The sequence below is a fragment of the Serinus canaria genome, chromosome 2, assembly GCF_022539315.1.
Source record: "Serinus canaria isolate serCan28SL12 chromosome 2, serCan2020, whole genome shotgun sequence".
In the NCBI taxonomy this organism is placed as follows: domain Eukaryota; kingdom Metazoa; phylum Chordata; class Aves; order Passeriformes; family Fringillidae; genus Serinus; species Serinus canaria.
In genome coordinates, this window is record NC_066315.1 from 98,995,183 (window position 1) to 99,015,219 (window position 20,037).

The 20,037-nt window shown below is 41.0% G+C and overlaps 1 protein-coding gene across 3 annotated transcripts in view; it reads right to left on the bottom strand.

Annotated features, from left to right (window-relative positions):
- Positions 1-19,235, bottom strand: part of LDLRAD4 (low density lipoprotein receptor class A domain containing 4) — a 313,571-nt gene extending 294,336 nt beyond the window's left edge. The window contains exon 1 of one of the 3 annotated variants that reach the window (XM_050970349.1): positions 19,107-19,235. The gene's annotated coding sequence lies outside the window, so the exon portion shown is untranslated. The remainder of the gene's footprint in view (positions 1-19,106) is intronic. The other 2 variants (XM_050970348.1, XM_050970346.1) reach the window with 2 other exon arrangements.
- Between the last annotated feature and the right edge of the window lie 802 nt (positions 19,236-20,037).

A 20,037-nucleotide genomic window follows, 5' to 3' on the forward strand; every position in this document is an offset into this window, starting at 1 on the left:
GAATTTTTTGAGAATTATTATATATTTGGACTTTTGGATTCTTTAGTTATCTATTATTAGGTGGAGCTGAGTTGTCAAGACAACAGTTTCCACTCCTAAGAAATGCTTGAACAGTCAGCAAAATGTAACAGTCAATAGGTCACCAGATTGGTCATGTCTATAGCCAGGAAATAAGAATATCTCCTGAGGGTAAGGCCAGGCAGCCTCCAGAACAATGGCAATCAAACACAAGGAGACTGGATGTTTCTGAATGATCCAACCAGCAGAAACTGAAGGATTCAAGGAGCAATCTACCCCACACAAGATCTACTGCCCTGCTGGGCTTTTGTGCAGTGCATTACTACAAGCGCCACCCCAAAGCAGAGTATGGTGTGTGAAACACAACTGATGAAAGTACATGTTTCAATAGAGAAAAACTGGATTTTACATATCAGAGATATCTTAGGATACAGAAAAAAACACCCAAAAAACATCATAATGCAATGAAATCCTGTTATCCAAGAACTGACAGTCAAAGGAACACAGCAGTTAGGTACTGAACCCATTGCAGAAATGTGTGGGAGAAAGGAACATGTTCCCAAAATTAGGTCAAGCCTGATATCAAGAAAGAATGTGATCAGACACTTTTTTTTTTTTAACTATGAGATGTAAGCATGATAGCAATAAACACATTTCAACATGAGACACACCCCTGTATGCCCACGAATCACCACTGGGAAACCCTACCAAAATACAGTTTAGCTTTTGTAAAACCAAGTACCTTAGGATCACATCTTTTTTCCTTATACTTTTTTTTCCCCTCACAATAAGTATTTTGCATCAAGAGGGAAAAATAAATAAATAAAAAAAAAAAACAAAAACAAAAAAAAAACCACAAACAGACACAGCAGACCAACATGATGAAACAATGTGACATCCTCCTAAAAGTCCCAGACTGGACTCTTCAGTGTGTGACTGTGTGCACACAGACAAAACAACACAGGGGCAATGTGCTCTATCTTACTGCTCACCTTCAGCTTTACATGAGCCACAGGCTGAGACAACAGCTGAATTATCTTCCCAAAACATTTTTTCCACCCAAAATTTTTTTTTCATTCAGCACAGGGGAAAAGGACAGAGGGAAGGGTACTCAAGGACAACTGTGCACAGAATACTCTAAAGGACTGAGAGTCAGCTAGCATTAGTCTCTTCACTTTAAAGATGCACGTGACTAATTTTTTTCTTTATATATAATGTATGTCTCCATGCACACACAGCTCCCCTACGCAGTCATCTCCTGCCTTTTATCTCCTTGTCTCTCTAAATAGACACTTGCTTTAACTTAAGAGAAAGCAACTGTACCCGCACCCCAACCTCAGAAGCAATCCTTGCCCTCTGATGGGATGCTTCATAAATACTTGCAGTACTCAGTCAGAACATTTATTTTGCAAGAACAGCTGGGAATAAACTACCTGAAAGTATCACTATTAGCTCTTGTTAACTCAGTTTGCAAGGAACCAGAATAGCTCACAGGCAGGACACCTCAGTGGAGAGGGGAAGGCAAGGAGAAAAAGGAAGAGCAGAACATCAATATACAAATTACCTCCTCAATGTGTCATCCTGATGGATATGTGGGGAAGCTGTCTGGCAAATTAGAAAACAGTCCTTTTGGACAACAGGCACTTTTGTCAAAATAGCATTTCCTGGGATGTGAGAGTGTTGTTGCCTCCATACCTAAGTTGGAACAGCTCCTCAGCTCAGTGAAGGCATCAGACACTCCTCTGCCAGATTTAAATCTTCTTGACCTTTCTTTTTTAGACACTATGCATTTATTTTTATTGCACAGGTTATTTTCAACATATGGAAAAGTAACCTCTCTAATTTCTGAACCAATCATGTCTTTGCATTAAACTGGGCTAGTGATAATCTATTCAGAAATGTTTCTTTTCCTTTAGGTTTCTATATTTACTTCCAACCACAGGTTGAAACCTGCACATCATAAGGAAGGTTACAGTCACCTGGGTTGTTGTTTTTCTTAATTATCATTTCATATTAAGACTTACAGGATATATTTTTCTTTTTTATTGTTGTTAATGGTCATTGCTTCTTTCAATATCTTTGATGATACACTGTAAATATCATACAAAAACTCAGCATTTCAGCTTTTGACATTGCATTGTTTTTGATACCTTAGAATAAAACAAGGTTCTTAGATTGCTCAGTGTATATCAATTCCTAAGTGTGAGCAATAAACAATATTGTCATGTAACACATCCCTGTGGTCCTGGTTTTAGAAGAGAAGATATTTTTTCCGTCTGAAAAGTTAATCATCTTGTTTTGTATCTGGCACAACATATAGGAAAATCAACAAGGTCTGTGAACACTGCTAAAATTACACTGCTAACATTTCCCTTTCAAATAGCCACTTTCAAAAGATCACTTATATGCTGGGATCCTTCTACTAACCTTAAGTTAAAGCAGATTTTTTTTTCTTACACACACCTCAAATCCTAAAGTACCGAGATGAGCATTCCTAAAGCTTTGTACAGCACAACTCTCGATGTGTTCAATAGCTCTCCTCACATCAAGAGGACCTATATTTGCACAGACACAATATGCAGTCACTTAAAACATAAGGACATTTTCCCCCTCACAGACACGAACAGAAGTTCAAATTTGAATATATCCCACACTTTCAGTTACAAACACAGACTTGGGTATAAAAGGAGAATCCGTATTGAGAGTAGTCAACACGTTTTCTTGGTTATAATCTCACTTGAGAGCCGCTCTCTTGCCAATGAACACAGCCAGCCATCAATATCAGCACAGGGCTCCTGCAGAGTTTGTACCAGTAAATTTGCTTCCCTGAAAATCGTATCTGGGAAGTACTTAATTTAACCTCAGTCATCTGGTGAGCTAGAGAGAACTGGGAAGGGAGGAAAATCAGGTTTTATAAAAAATTAAAATAAAATACGTAAAAAGTACTGATCAGGGAAAACACTTTACTGTGTATTTGTTAATAATCACATTTCCATCTCTTCTACTCTCCCTGTTTTCTTGACAACTCTTAACCTGGAGTTAGGAATAGGAAGAGGCCACTGGAGAGCTTTTTGGTCTCTTTTTTAATGCAGAATTCAAAACACAGAACCAAACCATTCTCTTGCATGAAATAAGCACTGCCTGTTAACACTTCATGTCTGACCCCTTCTGCAGTTTTTAATGAAAATAAGAGCAAAGTTGGTAGCAAACAAATGGCTAAGTTTGCCACTTTCCTGCCATCGTGGCAAAATTTCTTGCAGTAGCAGGATGACATACAACCTCCATCCCATACAAAGCCCATAAATTACCTACTCAAGAAGGCTATTTAAATATCCACAAAGTCAAATTCAGATCTGTACCCAGGAAATTCTTACTAAACTAAGATTGACAAAGTTTGTAGAAATGGATTGAGAAATAGTCTGAATAACAATGACAAGAAGATCTAGAAGTCATCTTGGTGGGTCTGGATGACAGATGATAGTCAAGACCAGCATGCTGGATTTGGCTGGGGTAGAGTTAATCTTCTTCACAGTGGCTGGTATGGGGCTGTGGTTTTGATTTGTGTTGGACACAGGGTTGATAATGCAGAGATGTTTTTGTTATTGCTGAGCAGGGCTTACACAGAGCCAAGGCCTTTTGTCCTGCCAGGCTGGTGAGAAAACTGGGGTGCTTGGGAGGCCAGGAGGAGACACAGCTGGGACTGGTGACCCAAACTGACCAGAAGGATATTCCAGCCTATATTCCATGCTCAGTATAGAAAGTGGGGGAAAAAGGGGGAAGGAGAGGACATGTGCAGTGATGGTGTTTGTCTATCCCAGTCAGGAGTGCATGTGAGGAGGTCCTGCTGGGCTGGAGGTGGCTGAGCACCTGCCTGCCCATGGGAAGCAGTGGAATCATTCTGGATTTTGCTTTGCTTGTATGGACATCTTTCATCTTCCCTGTTAAACTGTCTTGATCTCAACCCACGAGTTCTTCAGCTTCTCTCCCCACTCCCACTGGTGGGGGAGTGAGCAAGGGGCTTTTTGGGGTTAAACCATGACCACCAGCCAGTTTAATTAAATAATAAGGGACAGGAAATTGAGTCTTATTCCTTCCTCAAACTTCTGAGGTAGCATGAATCTAACAGCCGCTCATGCAAAAAGAAGAACAGCAAGTAATTTTTTTGGTAAAATTATTAGAAGCCTCTGCAATATATACTTCAGGTTAGGTTGTTTGTCGGGGTTTTTTTAAGTCCTTGCCACAGTTCATAGTGGATTTTAAATATTCATGAACTTTCACTTCAACTTTTTTACATGCTAATTAACATAATTAAATGTATCATAAGCATACTTGGGTTTTTCATTATCCATATTTCTCTACCCCACTTTATCAGTAATTTTCAATTATATGGGATATTGTATTTGTACCATTTACCTTTTACAGTCTCTCTAAAAAGATGGGAAACATGAATAAAATGCGTAACTTATTTATTCAATGATAACAGACAAAATTATGTTTTCAGGCAGGTATCATCACGAATAATTGCTCCACAATTATTCTTAATTACAGAAAATGCAAAAAAATATTTAATGGCCAGCTCTTTGCAGGACTGTTTGACACTACAAAGGGAAAACAGAGTTCACAGCATAGCTACAAAACCACTACAGAGAAGACTGCACAAGGGTACTCATTCTCTTTTAATCAAACTCTAATCTGATGGTTTTACATTCTGACATAGTTTTGGTGAACACAGACAGACCTAATTAAAACATGACTTGTTTATCCAGCAGCACATAAGGTTTTGACTGTAAAAGTGATGTTCACAAAACAAATGCACCCTGTAGTATGTAATTTGCTTTGATATGAAAATCCTTGAACAAAAAAATTATACTGTGCCAGCAATCAGACAGCTAAAATGAAATGTAAAAGGTGGCTAATTGCTTCAGCAATAAATAGCAAGTACTTGAAAATAAAGTCAGTGTTTTGGTATCATCTACCCTGTCTAGTAGGTCAGACTTTGATGTGATAACCCACTCCTGAAGTAAGACATTGTCTCCATCCTTAATTGTGTGTTCGAGGTTTAGCCCCTGCTGATCCAAGCTGAAATGAGCCTGCTGGATTTGACAGCATTCAGGCCTGTCACATGCTCAAGCTCACCAAAGAAACTTTCCAGGCAAAAGTCAAAGTCAGTCTTCCCCATTTATTTCCTGAGTGGTTTGGTTTTTTTTTAATATTTTTAATTTAAGTAGCATAAAGTCTGTACCACAAAACAGTGCCAAACAGAAACCACTCAGCATAAGGACTTTCAGATATCTATGCAGATCCCTTTTTGTCCCCCCTTATTCTGAGTATCCAAATAAAAAGACAGGACTTAAAATTCTATCACTGTGAGATCCAAGCAAACAGGCATTCCAGAAATTATTCCAGAAAGATGTACCACCATTCTACATTCCCTTTCTTATCATTATGTGCTAAAACACTACCTTAGTACACATAAACTAAATTGGATAAGACAGTCAAATTTTATGTTAATTACTTCCATAGCTGTCAAGCACATAATCTTCTTTTGCAACACAGCACTTCTGTCTCACTGGACAAGAATATTTAACAACAAGGAAAATATATTCATCCACATATATGAAGTGCTGGAAGAAGGAAAACACCTGGCTAACGGGACAAAGACCTGACACAGCCAGTGCTATGCCCTTCAGAAGTAAAACCTCGTTTGGTTTTCTGCCAGTCTCAATTCTAAGTGAAAAGAAACACAGAGTGGGTTCAAAATGATTTTGTACAAATCTCCTTCCATTAAGCTACCCAGGATTAGCAGCAGGTAAAGAGAACTGGGAAATCAGCAGCAGGAGATAAAAAAAAAAAAAAAGTAGTCAAGGTCTTGCACATGGAAGTATCTCCACATGTAAGAAATTCAGAAAAGAAGATTAATATTTCTGGCTATAGAGTCAGACAAAACATATCCATCACACAAGATAAATCAGGAAGATGCCCCATCATTTCTATACATTAATATACTCTCTTACATGGTAAAACAAATACAAAGAGGAGTGAAGCAATGAAACAAAATAAAGCTTCAAATCAATTGAGTTTTAGTAATATCCCTAATCAAATTCCAGATTTGCAGTGGAAATGCAAAGAAAGTTAAAGCACTTTAAAAAATTCACACCCAAAACAAATAAATGTAACTAAGATAAAGTAAAGAAGTTCTTCCCAAACAAGAAGTTAGCAGTTCTTGTCAGACATACTCCTGCAGATCTGTTTTCCATCAGAAAATCCAATGCATCAAAACAGAAATACTTCCCTTTGATGACAACAATAATAAAATAAAAACTAAAGTAGGAAATTTTAAAGGCAGGAATTGATAAAAGTTCATAGTTTTATGACTTCTAATTATGTTTTAAATTTTATTATGCATGGTATCATACAAGACTAAAGTACGCATCAATCCAATGCAAATGTAATTTTTGTGGAACACTACAAAAATGCTTTTTTCATTCTGTTTTAATCAAGTTTTGATCCTGTAAGCTTTACAGCAAGATGTAAATTCCCCTTTTCTCCAGAAGTTTAATCAAAGTTACTCTAACCAGAGTTACCTCCAAGAGGACTTCTATGTTTTCATAAGGTGATATGGAAAAGACATTTTTATCTTATTTAACAACAGATAGTAGCCCTGTGACAAAAGGAATACAAATAAATATATGTAAGCTCATATCAGTGAAGAGTTGTCAGCTGTTTCCCTTCTCAGAGAGAAACTACAACATTCTTTAATTATTTAGAACATCTCAAGGAAATAAAAGTGTTGCTTACTTTAAACACATGCAACAGTTTTCAGACACTCTTTAACATGGTCACTCCCTCCCATCTACAGCTAGAGTTGTGTCAGCTTGGCTGGTTTTGGCACTTATTTAGCATCTTTAGAAGTAAGATACTCTTTTCTCACACTTTTTTTTCTTCCACTTGACATTTTCTGCACTTCTGCCTAAACAGAAGCAGTTCAAAACATATGAAAAAACACTGAGTTTTGAAAAATTAAGATCTAAATAACAATTTCTAGATTCAAAAGTATTTCCTCAGAAAAGCCTTAGTCCTGTTACAGCAGATTGGACTAGAACTCTAGAAGGTTCCTTCTGACCTGAATTATTCTACAATTCTCTTTGTAGCATTAGAGGATGAAGCAAAAGTGAGTACAGTTCACCCCTTCCATCTCTACACTCCTCCGTGGAATTGTCCTGATTTCACTTTCACCTACGTTTTCAGCTTAGAACTGCTAATATGCTCACACACAGCCCCCCAAAAGAAAAAGAAAAAAAAAAAGGCCTCTAGTGTGCAAGAAAGCACATATTTTTCTGTGCCTTACTTATGATCTGTTTCTCACCTGTATTATGGACTGGCATTGACTACTGATTATTTTTTCCTTGAAGTTCTGAGTTCACTAAGTACTTCTACCCATGTCTGCCACTTTAAACAACAACTGTCAGGTAAAATTTACCAACCTCAGTAGACAGCCCCATGTTGGCTTCAATCCATTGAATCCACTGAAATCCATGTGAAGCTGCGTGAAAACTCCCTTGCAAGACATGGATAAAGATTTGCTGGATCAAATTGTACAGTGGTCTGAATATTCATCTGTATTTTTCCATATTAAATTCACTAGATTGCTTCAACATAGATTAATATAATTGCCACTAACATAAAACATTCTTTTCATTTAAATTTGCATTTCCCCTGTTGTTTTGTCCCCTTCTCAACTTAAGTCTGACTCACAGACAGATTAGAAATTAGATCAAGCTAGAATTTGCAACAAGAGTGACTTGGCCTCTTTGGACTACAAAAAAGACCAAAACAGTGGGATAGAGTGACTGGAAAGTTAAGAAATCAATGACAGTCAGTCCCAATTTTACCTCAGTATGAATGTGGAGTTTCTCAAGTTTACAGAGCTGGTCTTCCCACAGTGTATTTCCTGCACAATTCCTGGAGCTCTGACTTTCTGCAGGACATCTGAGATTACAAATATGTAGAACATGTATGTGGAAGACTTAGTCCCAAACAAGCATTTCCACGCAAGTCACCAAGAGCAACAATCACCTGGTTTATTCCGTGTAGCCGGGTAAAATGTTCACTGTGACAATTCCAGCCCTGCCCACAGCGGGAAGAAATCCTCCCACAGCCCCGTGTGCTAAAATAACCCCCTAAAGCAGCAGCAGCATGATTGGATTTCCCCGTGCAGCTCAGGTCACCCAGGCCCTGTGTCTGGTCCAGGATTCCCTTGGTCCCCAGCCCTGCCGGGGCTGCCCGCTTGGGGAGGCCGGAGCTGCCTCCCAGCAACGCGCCCACTCGGAGTTTGGGACTGCAGCATCCCCAGGCAGATCAACAGATCAAACCCACCGAGCCACAGGCTTCCTGATGTTCTCCAGAGCGGGCAGGCTTTTCTCTTCCAGAGCTGGGAGGTTTTGGTATTAATTGGAGCAGGGAGGAAAGCTGGATTCTGCTCTGCAGAAACATCGAGTCAAATAAATACGTCATTAAGCTAACTAGCTACAGGATTGTCTAGCAGATGGATGACATCTTGGTTGCTAGTGGAACACTTTTCTATAGCCTTGTTTGAGGCAGACACATATGGCTCTCCCAAGCATTGATGCAAGCTCCCAGATGGACTAGATCATTGCTGACACCTTATTATAAATCCTAGAGATGAAAGAAGGGAGCACAATTTTTGAATCACAACACAGGACTCTAAAATATTCAGGCTTCCTAAAAATCAAATTTACAACAGAATATCTTAACTTCTTTATGTTGAAAGAAGCTATTTCTAACCAGGAACAGAAAATAGGGCAAAATGCTGCATCAAGAAAGACTAGAAGAGCCTTGAGGGAGCTTAAAAGACCAGAAGATCCTTAATGTAAATGTATACCATAGCTACATATATGCAGTTACAAATATTACAGTTCTAAGGATGTGAAAAATTATCTGCTGTGCAGCTGTTACTGACACCAAAGAGCTTCCATCTGGAATTTCTTGATTGGGATGGAAGGGGAAAGAAAGAAGAGGAAGTCACTTAGACATTACCGATGCATGTCTGAAATGTCTGTACCCTAAAGGACTACCAAGGGGAAAAAAAGGAGTGTGAGAGAGATGTCTAGATGGCCACAGGAGCAACAGGAGAACTACCAGAATTATGTGGGAGATTGGGAGATAACAGAACCAGCTGCACACAGCATTTGGCTTTTTATAGGGGTCAGGGATACCTGAGCACATCTCAAGTACACAAGGGTACTACAATACATTTTACTCATCAAGGTCAGAGGCAGGAAAAAATATTCTTTTGACACTTTTACACTGTGAAAAGAGACAATCCTTAGCATCCATAAGAATTTGACTATTCAACTTACCCAAACAGAAGACTCAAAGTGTGGGGAAGATGACTTGCTACAGATTTTCTCTCTCATGTCTGCTATACCAGGTACACTAAGAAAGTTACATCTTGAGAATGTTATAACTCTGTGACAAAACTTTTCCATTTCAAAAGCAAATACACTTTTTGACTCTGGGAATAGGTCAAGAACTCTGTACAATCATAAGAGAGATTCTTAAGGTGCTAAAATTTATCTGCCTCTACTGCAGTGGCCATAATCTTACTAAGCATGCAAACATCTTGGAAAAATGAGCTAAATGTGGAACAGCTAATATAGCACAACAGTGCCTCTTATTTTTTCAGACACACAACTGTACTTTTAGCATCTCCAACCATTAAAGAATTCCAATGTATTGAATTCAGAGTGGGTCTCAAGTTTTCCTTCAAAGCTTTTAGTGTGGCTGTTATCTTCTTGACCAACTGAAAGTTCAGAAGATTTTTTTTTAAAGGGAGAATACAACAATGCCTGAATTGCTTCATAAAATATAATATTTAATTTAAAAAAAAAAGGAGAGAGAGACTCAAGAGAAACGTCCAGCTATACACACTGCATCTGCAACTACTTCAACTGGACAGTTCCTCTTCTCTGTAGCACAGCTCCTTCTGAGAGGCAAGTTCAGCTCCCTTCTTTCTCAGGTCCCTGAAGAATATATGCTTCACTGTTCATTTTAATATTTTGGAATACAGAAGCTTCAGGATATTCTTTCCTGCATGTAAGTCTTCCTATGCAAAACACAGGAAACTGCAACTTGCAAACCTCTGTGGTAAAGGCTGACATGAAAAGGGGGAAATTAAAGACTTTAGGCAGCAGAGGTTTGGGTTCTCCTGAGGTGCTCTATCGGATGAACTTCAGATTGAAAAGAAAGGGGAAGAGAGATATTAATTGGCATCCACAAAGCATGATAAAACACAGTTCTAACTAGAACCAGACAGTTTCTGGGCTCTCAAAGCAGACAAACCCCATAAAACTCCAAATTTCCCACCAGCTGAAGGCTTCAGTTTTAAAACTGTCAAATAGAACTTTTTTTTCCTTAGTTTTAACGTTTAAAAGATTGACAGCTACAAAAGAAAGATACAGAGGATTACTGCAGGTCCCCAAATATGAGGCAAGTCCATGAGGGATTTCTTCAGCCCCTGACTTTGCAGCAGACTTCTCTTGCAGGCTGTCCAATGAAACCACAGGTTCTTAGAAGCACCTGGTCACAAGGTGGGATCCTTGGCAGTTTATCTCTGTGATGAGGTCCATGAAAACATCAGGCTTCTGGCCAAAACGAGTTCACCAGGAATCAGAGAAAGGTTGTGTCTATTTTGACTCAGGTCAAAGTCTGTCAGGTCTAAAATATTTGCAATGAAACTCAGCAATTTCAATGAACTGCCATTTTCTGTGTAAATTACATCCACTTGAAAGTTTGTAACTAGGCCCATTTAAGATATCTCTAAATGGCAGCAGCATCATGGAAACTGATCAATAACAAGTACCATGGAGGAAAGTTGAGATAAATGAAGTATAGCACAAAACTGAAGTTACAGCATGGTAAACATCTATGTCAAGAGCCTCTCAGTCACACAGATCAGCATAATTTAGCTTACATTCTGAATTATGATCTCCATCAGATGAGAATATTAAATGACCTTTGATTGATTCAAGTTAAATATATCAGGCTGTTATGCATTCAACAGAGCATTCACACACAAGTTTAACATACTCTAACATACACATCCTGACTCAACACTTCAAGTGATTTGCTCTGGTGTCTCCATGTAGACATGATTAAAGGCTTTCATCTCCAATTGCTAACAATACCCAGGGGAGAACAGGGAATGGGAAAAGGCAGAGTCTGTTACTGGTTGCATATTCAACTGAAGAGAGAACTCAACATTTCAAAAGACACTTCCAGAATACCTTGCACACCTAACTCCCACTCTGCAATCTAAAGATGTCCTCTTATTCCTCTCCATACTTCTTTTAAATCCTTTTGCTTTGCTCCGCTTTTAGGTAATTTCAAACAAAATTATGAATCATTATCAAATGCTTTTTTAACTCATTACTGTGCATTATCAGCACTAATACATTAGCTCTGTCATATTTCTTTCTTGAATTTTACCTATTTGCCCAGCCACTCCCTATGAAAAAAAGGAGACCAGGCTACATAGGTTTCTGGAGCTTTCTGCTGTAGAAACTTTACATTATTCCAGCTGTTTTCTTCAAAAGGCTGTAAAGATCATTAGAACAGAACACTGATTTTCACCCACAGCTGCAAGTTAGAATCATTATCTCTGTAGCCACTGCAGGTGACTTTTTTTTGCAACTGAAGAAAGATTTGTCTCCCTAATCCTTGGTAAATGAATCCCTACACTAAAAAGTTAAGACTACTGTTGTTACCAATCTAATAAGGCACCGTAAGAATAAAAATATTTGTAAAATGCTTTGATGAGAAAGTTTTGCCATAAGGTGCTAAGTAGAACAGGTCAGATAAAGCACACATTTGACAAACACTGGCAGTATTTCTGTTCATCAACAGATGGTTGCTTTAAAAAAAAAATATTATTATAAGCTATGTGAAAGTAGCCACCAAACAGTACCTGTATTCAACATTATCTAAGCTGCTTTAATTGGACAGATGGATCACATGCTAGAGGCTTCCCAATTAAATAAGGATAACTCATACTTTAAGATATTCTAAGTGAAAATAGGCTACTTGCAACAAGCTAATCTCAAATGTGCTGTTTCTAAAAGGCGGCTAGAAAGGTTATTACAACAGCAAGAGGAACGTGAGAGGGTCACAAAACCCAAAAACATCTCTGTTGGAAATATCCACAGAGCTCTCTTCTACCTCACTCGCTTCTAATACTTGTGTAAGTTTGATGAGGAATTACAGTCAACACAAACCTTTTGTAAAACAAATCATCTGCACATTAACTGCACTGGTCAACAGATGCCATTAGTCAGCCTGAGTCTAACTTTTATATGACCAGGTGCAATCTCTAATTTAGGAGTACTGAACCCTATCTGCATGCATTTCTACAAACATTCAATTTAATTTTGCTTAGCACTAGTTAAGGAAAACCTACAAAACCAGTCCTCCATTGAGGGGAAACTGTAAGAGAAGAACACACACCAACAAGGTATCTCACCAAAGGCACCAGTTCCACAGCTATGGAGATTAAGCTGGGTTGTTTATAAGAGTTCTTTACATTTTCTCTCCCACATCTTCTGCTGTGCTCCTCAACTCTGACCCATGGGGCAGAAGCCAGAGAACTCACTTTTGTCTTTTGAAAATCCCAAGAAACCAAAGCAGACATCCAGCTGACATTCTGTATAGTACAGGCCCAAATAGGCTGTATGGATTAGCATCACTTCACTCAGTCACCAAGGGCTGAGCAGAAACAGAAAGTGAAGCAACACCATTTACACCCAACAGTTTAATACATACTGTTACATCTAGGCAATTACCTATACTAAGTACATCCCAACTAGATACAGGACTAACAGACTGATATTAATTCTTGCTTCATGTGTCATTAACACCTAATGGAATGTTCAGAGGTGTTTACAAGTCCAAAGTAATAATGGATCACTTTTAATTAATGCACAGGAAAAATTTCATGAAAGTCTCAGTGGAAGAAGGCAGCTGTTAAAGAGATTGCTTCATATCTCAGTCACAGACTGCCCCCTCCTTTCTCTCTATAAAACGGAGAACAAGCAGGTAACAGGTGCGAGAAACCAAAATAATAGGCTCAGCCACACAACACCAAGAGGTAATTAAGAAAGTGTCACACATTTTCTCTCCTATAATTCATTGAAAAGTTGAAGAGTGGAACTTGTGTTAAAAAGCAGAGTACTGTACTGTTTGAAGATGCTTCAAGCACTGGTGCTGAAATTGAAGACAAAACACAGCACCCTTATAATGGCATATGCTAGATAGTATGAGTCAACGCTCAACACTTATTTTAGAACTCTAAGTACATTTTAGAGTTTATCCAGAAGAAAACACTATTTTCCAGTCTCTTCTCAATATGAGAGAGATTCTAGACCTTGTTTTATTAAGCATTAACATTTGTTTTAACAGAAACCCTAAGAGAATGCTGTACTGTCCTCTAAAATCACAACTTAAATACACTCAGTGGGACCAAGGTTATGACAGAATCATTCAGACCCCAAGGTATTTCTCATACAAACATGCAAAAAAAGGCCATCTTCCCCAAAGGTCAGTACATCTTTTACAATTTCAGAACATGGAATCTAAGTGAAATACTGAGTTTAAAAATAATTGAAATCTCCCAACTCATCTTTTACAGGCAATACAAATTCACTATCATGACTACATTTTTTCAGAAGCAGATTTATTACCAATTTTTAACAAAAAGGGTACCAGGGTGGTTAGCATGGAAGAAATCAAGAACACCAGCAGATGGAAAGACAAGGACATTCCAAGAGACACTTCACCAACCTGCTCCATTCTCATGTGCTGCATTTCAGTGCTGTATTTTTCTAGGCAGTACTGTCCTGCCTTTTAGAAGGGCAATCCTAATCCAAAACACAGGCTAGATTAAAAATGTGGGTACAATGTTTACAACACTTTTTGTTTTCCCTGTCCTACAGACAGCCAGGTTAGGGTGAGCCAGTAATGCCTACCAACCAAATGTCTATTTATAAATTTGCCTATAGAGGACAAATGCTTTTTTGGGTAGGTAAGGGAGGGACTAAAGCCTGAGAAAAAATGCTGAAAATTTTCACACTTTAAATGTCTGAAATAATGTTCAGTTCAGAATATAACTAAATTTGCTCAGCCAGCCAGAACATAACTAAGTTTGCTCATCTGATTCAACACAAACCAATATCTTCTGGCTTTAATGGTACTCTAAAGGAAAAATACCTCATCTGGGTGAATGACTGATTCTTTTAACAGTTATCTAGCCACCAGAGAATCCATTACACCTGCAATTCCACCTAACATGCAGCAAATCCTAAGCTCAGCAAAATCAGGCAGAGCCCCCAGCACAGGTTTACACAGAGCAGAGGTGTCCCAGCAGCAGTAATTTATCTATCCCTGCCATGTAACTTCAACAGCTTTTCTGTGTGCATGCTGGCAATTGCTGACTTCCACTGTCCCCCAAATTGTCTAACATTTTCAAATGCTTTTCAGTTTTAGCAGATAATAAAACATAAAATCATTATCATATCCATCCCCTTTTGGTGCTCTCCTCAAAAACTAACCCTCCTAACTCATAAACTGCTCTCCTAACAAAACTGTACTTCTATGAGAACACAGCTCTCCCAGTCTGAAGGATCCAGACTTCTGCTCCCAGCAAGTTTTCAAAATCCTGCGGTAAGGACTTCTGATCAGTTTCTCTGCAAAAGCAGACATTAAAAATAAATTATGGGTGTGTATGTGTCGCCTTCCCAGCCCTCTCCCCACCGCATGCACTTCCACCCCCAGCTCCTTTGCTGGTTTTCATGCAGATTTGTGCCAGACATTCTGCATCCTCATTAAGTGGTGTCTGGCAACCTGCCTAAGCTTTAGTGGGTTCTGGGAATGCCAATATATTAACCAGAGGACTTTTTGCATACCCTGGAGGGATTTTTTTTCTAGAAAAGTCAACCACTTGGCACTAAGAAAACTTACTTCAAATCTAGGAAAGCTCTCCATTGGCAATAAGAAGAAAAAATGCATTTACATTCCTCTTAATTTCTGTCTCCTACCTGAAAGAAGTTTGATGTAGAGAAAGATCATTTGAACACAGTTTAAAAGGTCAGTGTGTTCTCTGTAGTAGGATTTTAGAGAAAAGAATAACAGATACAAGCAACTCGGACACAGCACAACATCACAAAAATTACTCATTTTCAGTCCCTTGTCTCTTGTGGCAAAATAATCTTAATCAGGAAAATTAAATTTACCAATTATTATGCTGAGTGATAATGAATGATGATATCGGTGCTTGAAAATTTCCACTGCTTAACTAAACAATAAGAAAAAGCATTTAGTAAAATGCATCTACATTTAGCATATTGCAAATATGCTAAATCAAAGCATACACTACAGAAATCCATATATTAAATAAATACAGATGATGAATACTAACACATTCTGCCAGCAAGAAATACAGGACACACTGTAATGTCATACTCTTATTCACCTGCAAGCATTCTTTCTACTGCTGTCCCCTTAGAGTTAAGATTATTCAACTGACAGTCTCAGAACTAAGCAAATAAAACTCTCTAAGAGAAAAAAAAAAATCACATTTCTTTTTCAAATATGAGGCTCAAAAGAACACAATGGAATAAGAGAAAGGCCCATGGCTTTCCTTCCCTTGAATATTCTGCCCGTGCAGAACATAGAGAAATTTAAAGTACACTGGACAAATGTGTCATTTCAAGATCATTGCTTCAGGCTTGTGTACCCAGAGAATCCAATTCATTTCAATAAGCTGGTCAAGTAATCTGCTACCATACAGATATCACCACCCATTATTATTGTAAATTTCTTCAAACTGACATCTATTTCAAATTCATCATCTTTCTTTGTGCAAAAAATTGCCAACTGACATCAGCTCCAAAACACCACGGTCCCTTTATAATGGCCAATTAGAACCAGAGATTCAGCAAGAATCAATAAAAATCAATTCCATTTAAGTGTTTTAGTGTACTAAGATTATGTTTGGTGTGAAAGAAATTTTTAGCTATCTAGGCTGCCTTTGCTTAGATATCAACCTTCTAGGCAAGACAGCTATTCTTAAAAATAGCTGTCAACTGAGAAAAGAAAATGTATATGCATGAATCATTTCACTACAGGGTTGGATTCCCAGCAACTGATGCACCACTGTTCTGGCACCAGCGCCTTTAACGAGCAGCTGATACTAGATTGGTGCCATTGAAGAATTTCACGGTTACCACAGAACCAATCTGCAGAAAAATTCATCTCCAAACTCCTAGAAGTATTTGCATTCCGTAACTGGCAATGCACTTGCAGGGAGCTGTTTTGAACCATGAAAAACCAGACAGAAAAAAAAAAAAAAAAAACACTTTTCTAAGACCACTCTCAAGTTAAATGCAATAACCTTGACTCCTGATGTAAGAGTTGTTGGACAGGCAGGCACTTTTTAACACTTCATTTCTCTTATAGACTGTGCTAAGTTAAAATACTTTTAAGGTATTTCTCTATTATTTCAATAATGATTTACTTCTTTCTGGCACATATCCACATTTGGAAAGTATTCCAAATTATTTCAGATAGTGTCATTGACATAAAACTAGTTTCTAGTGGAAGGGCAGCACTAGACAGGGTACTTCAGGGCAGCTGAAAAAGAAGTAAATTTTGGTCAAGATAAAGAAAACTTTCAATCCTCTCTTCCCCACAATTCACTCTTGTAAAAATGTTCCGTCAGTGCAGGAAAAACCATCAATTCCTCATTTCAAGTCTCAGTTTAATGTTCTGCACTAAGAAAACAGCATTTTATTTACTTAAAAATAACAAAAGGTGAGGTTAGTTCTAAATTCCTAGGTTAAGCTACTGCCCAATGGCTGTAATCTTACCACATTTACTACAACTGTGCCTCAACCTTGAATTTCAACTTCCTTCTACTTCCAGAAGTTTTCTTATAACAAGTCTAAGGCCCTGAAGACTAAAAACTGCATCAGCCAAACACTGCCTAGTGCCTGTAATGTTTTAGTTAACAAAAACCAATGATTTGAAATACTGTGTCTCACACTGCTAAATCATTCTGTGTTACACACTGATTGCCATTTGGGCCCACTCTGGCATCTGAATTTACTGAAGAATATTAATATGCCTTACGTGTATGCAACAATGATCTTCACATACCTGAATTGGAACTAACTGTGCTGGTATAAACACTGATTATACAAAAAAGATGTGTTTGTACTTCTGTACGTAACTGTAGAGAGTTGACACATTCCAACTGGAGTTCTCCTCATGCTGGTCACTTTGTGTGTCACAGTAACCTAATACCTGGTGCTAAAACTCCAGTACAGATATAGATGTTCAGATTATCATCTCTATCTCAGCTAATATGGACAAGGGGATGATAATTAGGCTGCTTCCCACCAGTGCACTGGTTTTCCAGCAAAACTTCCCCTTCTATTTACAGCCACTAAGCCATAATATTTATACATTCATTAGTGGAATCAAATACGTGTGCACCATGCACAGTAATTTAATTCTGCTCAAGGATGCATCGTATGTTAGAGAGCTCTGGATCATTGCAAAGAATAGGTTTCCCAAAACATCTTCCTAGCAATGAAACTGAAGTCCTGTCTAACCAACATACCCAGGTGTTGAAGGACCAGTAAGAACACTGCCCCTGCTCAGGCAGCATTTATGTCCTTACCTCATCGATGACTACTGGTAAGAAAGTCCCTTGGGCTTTCACACTGGCAAAAACTCTCTCCCCCTTTTGGCCAGCTTCAGATTTATGACGCTGGAGACACTTCATGCTACGTGATGCACCTTTCCAGTCCACAAATATTTTAATGCAGGATGTTTTTGGTTTGGAAGCAAAGACAAATCTCTTAAAGGAGCCTTCCATCCTGACCAGAAGATGTCTGTGGTTTTAGATGAACAAACTTTTATAACATCAAACAGTATTTTTAACACCACATAAAATTATTCACCTGATTTTTATTCTCCTGCACAATCACCATTTGCTACTCAGAAAAGGTTCTGAATCCCACTAAAATCTGTACCAGTCTAGGTGTTAAGATCACCCAAGAAAACAGAAGTTACTTTTCATTTTGCCTGCTTCCTGCTTGTTCTTTACTGAACTTAAACCTACACACAACGGTGTCTTTGCCTCTTCAGCAAGCATCGAACCACAGCCTACACATAGCTACCTACCCACCTACATGACAGGAAACCTGGTACACCATTCAGAAATTTGGGATGCACATATTCACTGCAAACAACGCAGGCAGACATCTGATACAGGCAGGCAAAGCTACGCTTCTGCTAATAAACTTTTCTCCAAGAAAAAAAAGGCACTTCATCAAATATAGGTCACTGGTGCGTGAGCCCGGCAGCCGCACTGCCGCTCTGCCTCCCTGCGAAAGTTGCCCGCCCGGCGCTGGGCGCGCACCGCGGCCGGGCATCCCCGGGAGGGTCACCCTGCGGGGCCGGGCACGTCCCCGGCAGCCGGGCTGTGACACCAGCCCTGACCGAGCGGCGGACGGAGCTGCGGTACTCACTCCGGAGCAGCCGGGGAGGACGTGCCGCGCACTCCGTGCTCCCCAGCGCCCTGCCCGCCGCCGCGGCTCCGCAGCCCCGCTCGCCTCCGCCTCTCCTGCGGCGCCCCGGGGCTCTCCCGTCCGGGCTGCCGCTCCGGCTGCTTCCCGGGCCAGCCGGGGCAGGACGGCGGCGGGGCTCCCCGGAGCGCCAGCCGGCCCCCGCTACCAGCGGTACCTGTCACGCTGTCCTCGCCGCGGCCGGCACCCCCACCTGCCCCCAGGTGCCGCGGAGGGACGCGCTCAGCGCGGCCCCGGCGGGGGCCAGGCAGTGCCCCCTCCGAGGCAGGGAGGGTGGGCGAGCGCCGCCGGAGCCCCACGGTAGCCGCCGCCTCGTCCCCAGCACGCTCACAGACCTTCAGCTCGGGCCTCCCGCACTTTCTCCAGCACTTCCTGACGCGGCGCCCCCCGGCCGCCCCCGGCCCCGCCGCCGCGGGCAGCACTCACCTCCCGCCGGCCCCCGCCGCTCGCCCCCGCGCCGCGCCGGCCTCCTCCGGAGCGCCTCGCCTCCTCCCCCTGCCTGTCTCCGGCAACTGCTCTCCCTGCGCTGAGCCTGTGCCTGCCTCCAACTCATCCCCAGCCTCTCCTCCTCCTCCTCCTCCTCCCCCCCGCCCTGCCCGCCCCGCTGGCTGCCGCCTGTCTGCAGCGAGTCTGGCTCCGGCGGGCGGGCGGGCGCGGGGGCCGCCGGCGGGGGGGCGGGCGGAGCGGGGGAGGGGAGGCGGCGCTCCCGCCCGGCCCCGCAGCCCACACTGACACCTGCCGGGTGGATGTGCTCGGCTCCGGCTCCGCGGGACCGGCCCCCGACAGCCCCCGAAATGCCGCCCCTGACTCGCCTTCAAGAAACCTAATGAGGTTCAAGAAGGGCAAGTGCAGGGTCTGCGCCTGGGGAGGAAAAGCCCCAAGGCCAGCGCAGGTTGGGGCTTACCTTCTAGAGGGCAGCACTGTGGCGGAGGACCTGAGAGTCGTGGTAGATGACAAGTTGACTATGAGCCAGCAGTGTCCTTGCAGCGAGGAGAGCCAATGGGATCCTGGGGTGCGTCGGGAAAAGTGTGTCCTGCAGGCTGAGGGTGGTGATCCTCCCGCACTGCTTGGCCCTAGTGAGGCCACATCTGCAGTGCTGTGTCCAGTTCTGAGCTCCTCAGCACAAGAAAGACAAGGAGCTACTGCAGAGGGTCCAGCCGAGGCCACAAAGACCGAGCATCTCTCTTTTGAGGAGAGGCTGAGGATGCTGGGCCTGTTTAGTCTGAAAACTGAGAGGGGATCTCATTAATGGAGGTAAATATCTCAAAGGCAGGTACCAAAACATGGTGCCAGACTCTTTTCACTGGTGCCCAGCACCAGGACAAGCAGCTTAGCCATGACCTAAAAAATAAGTTTC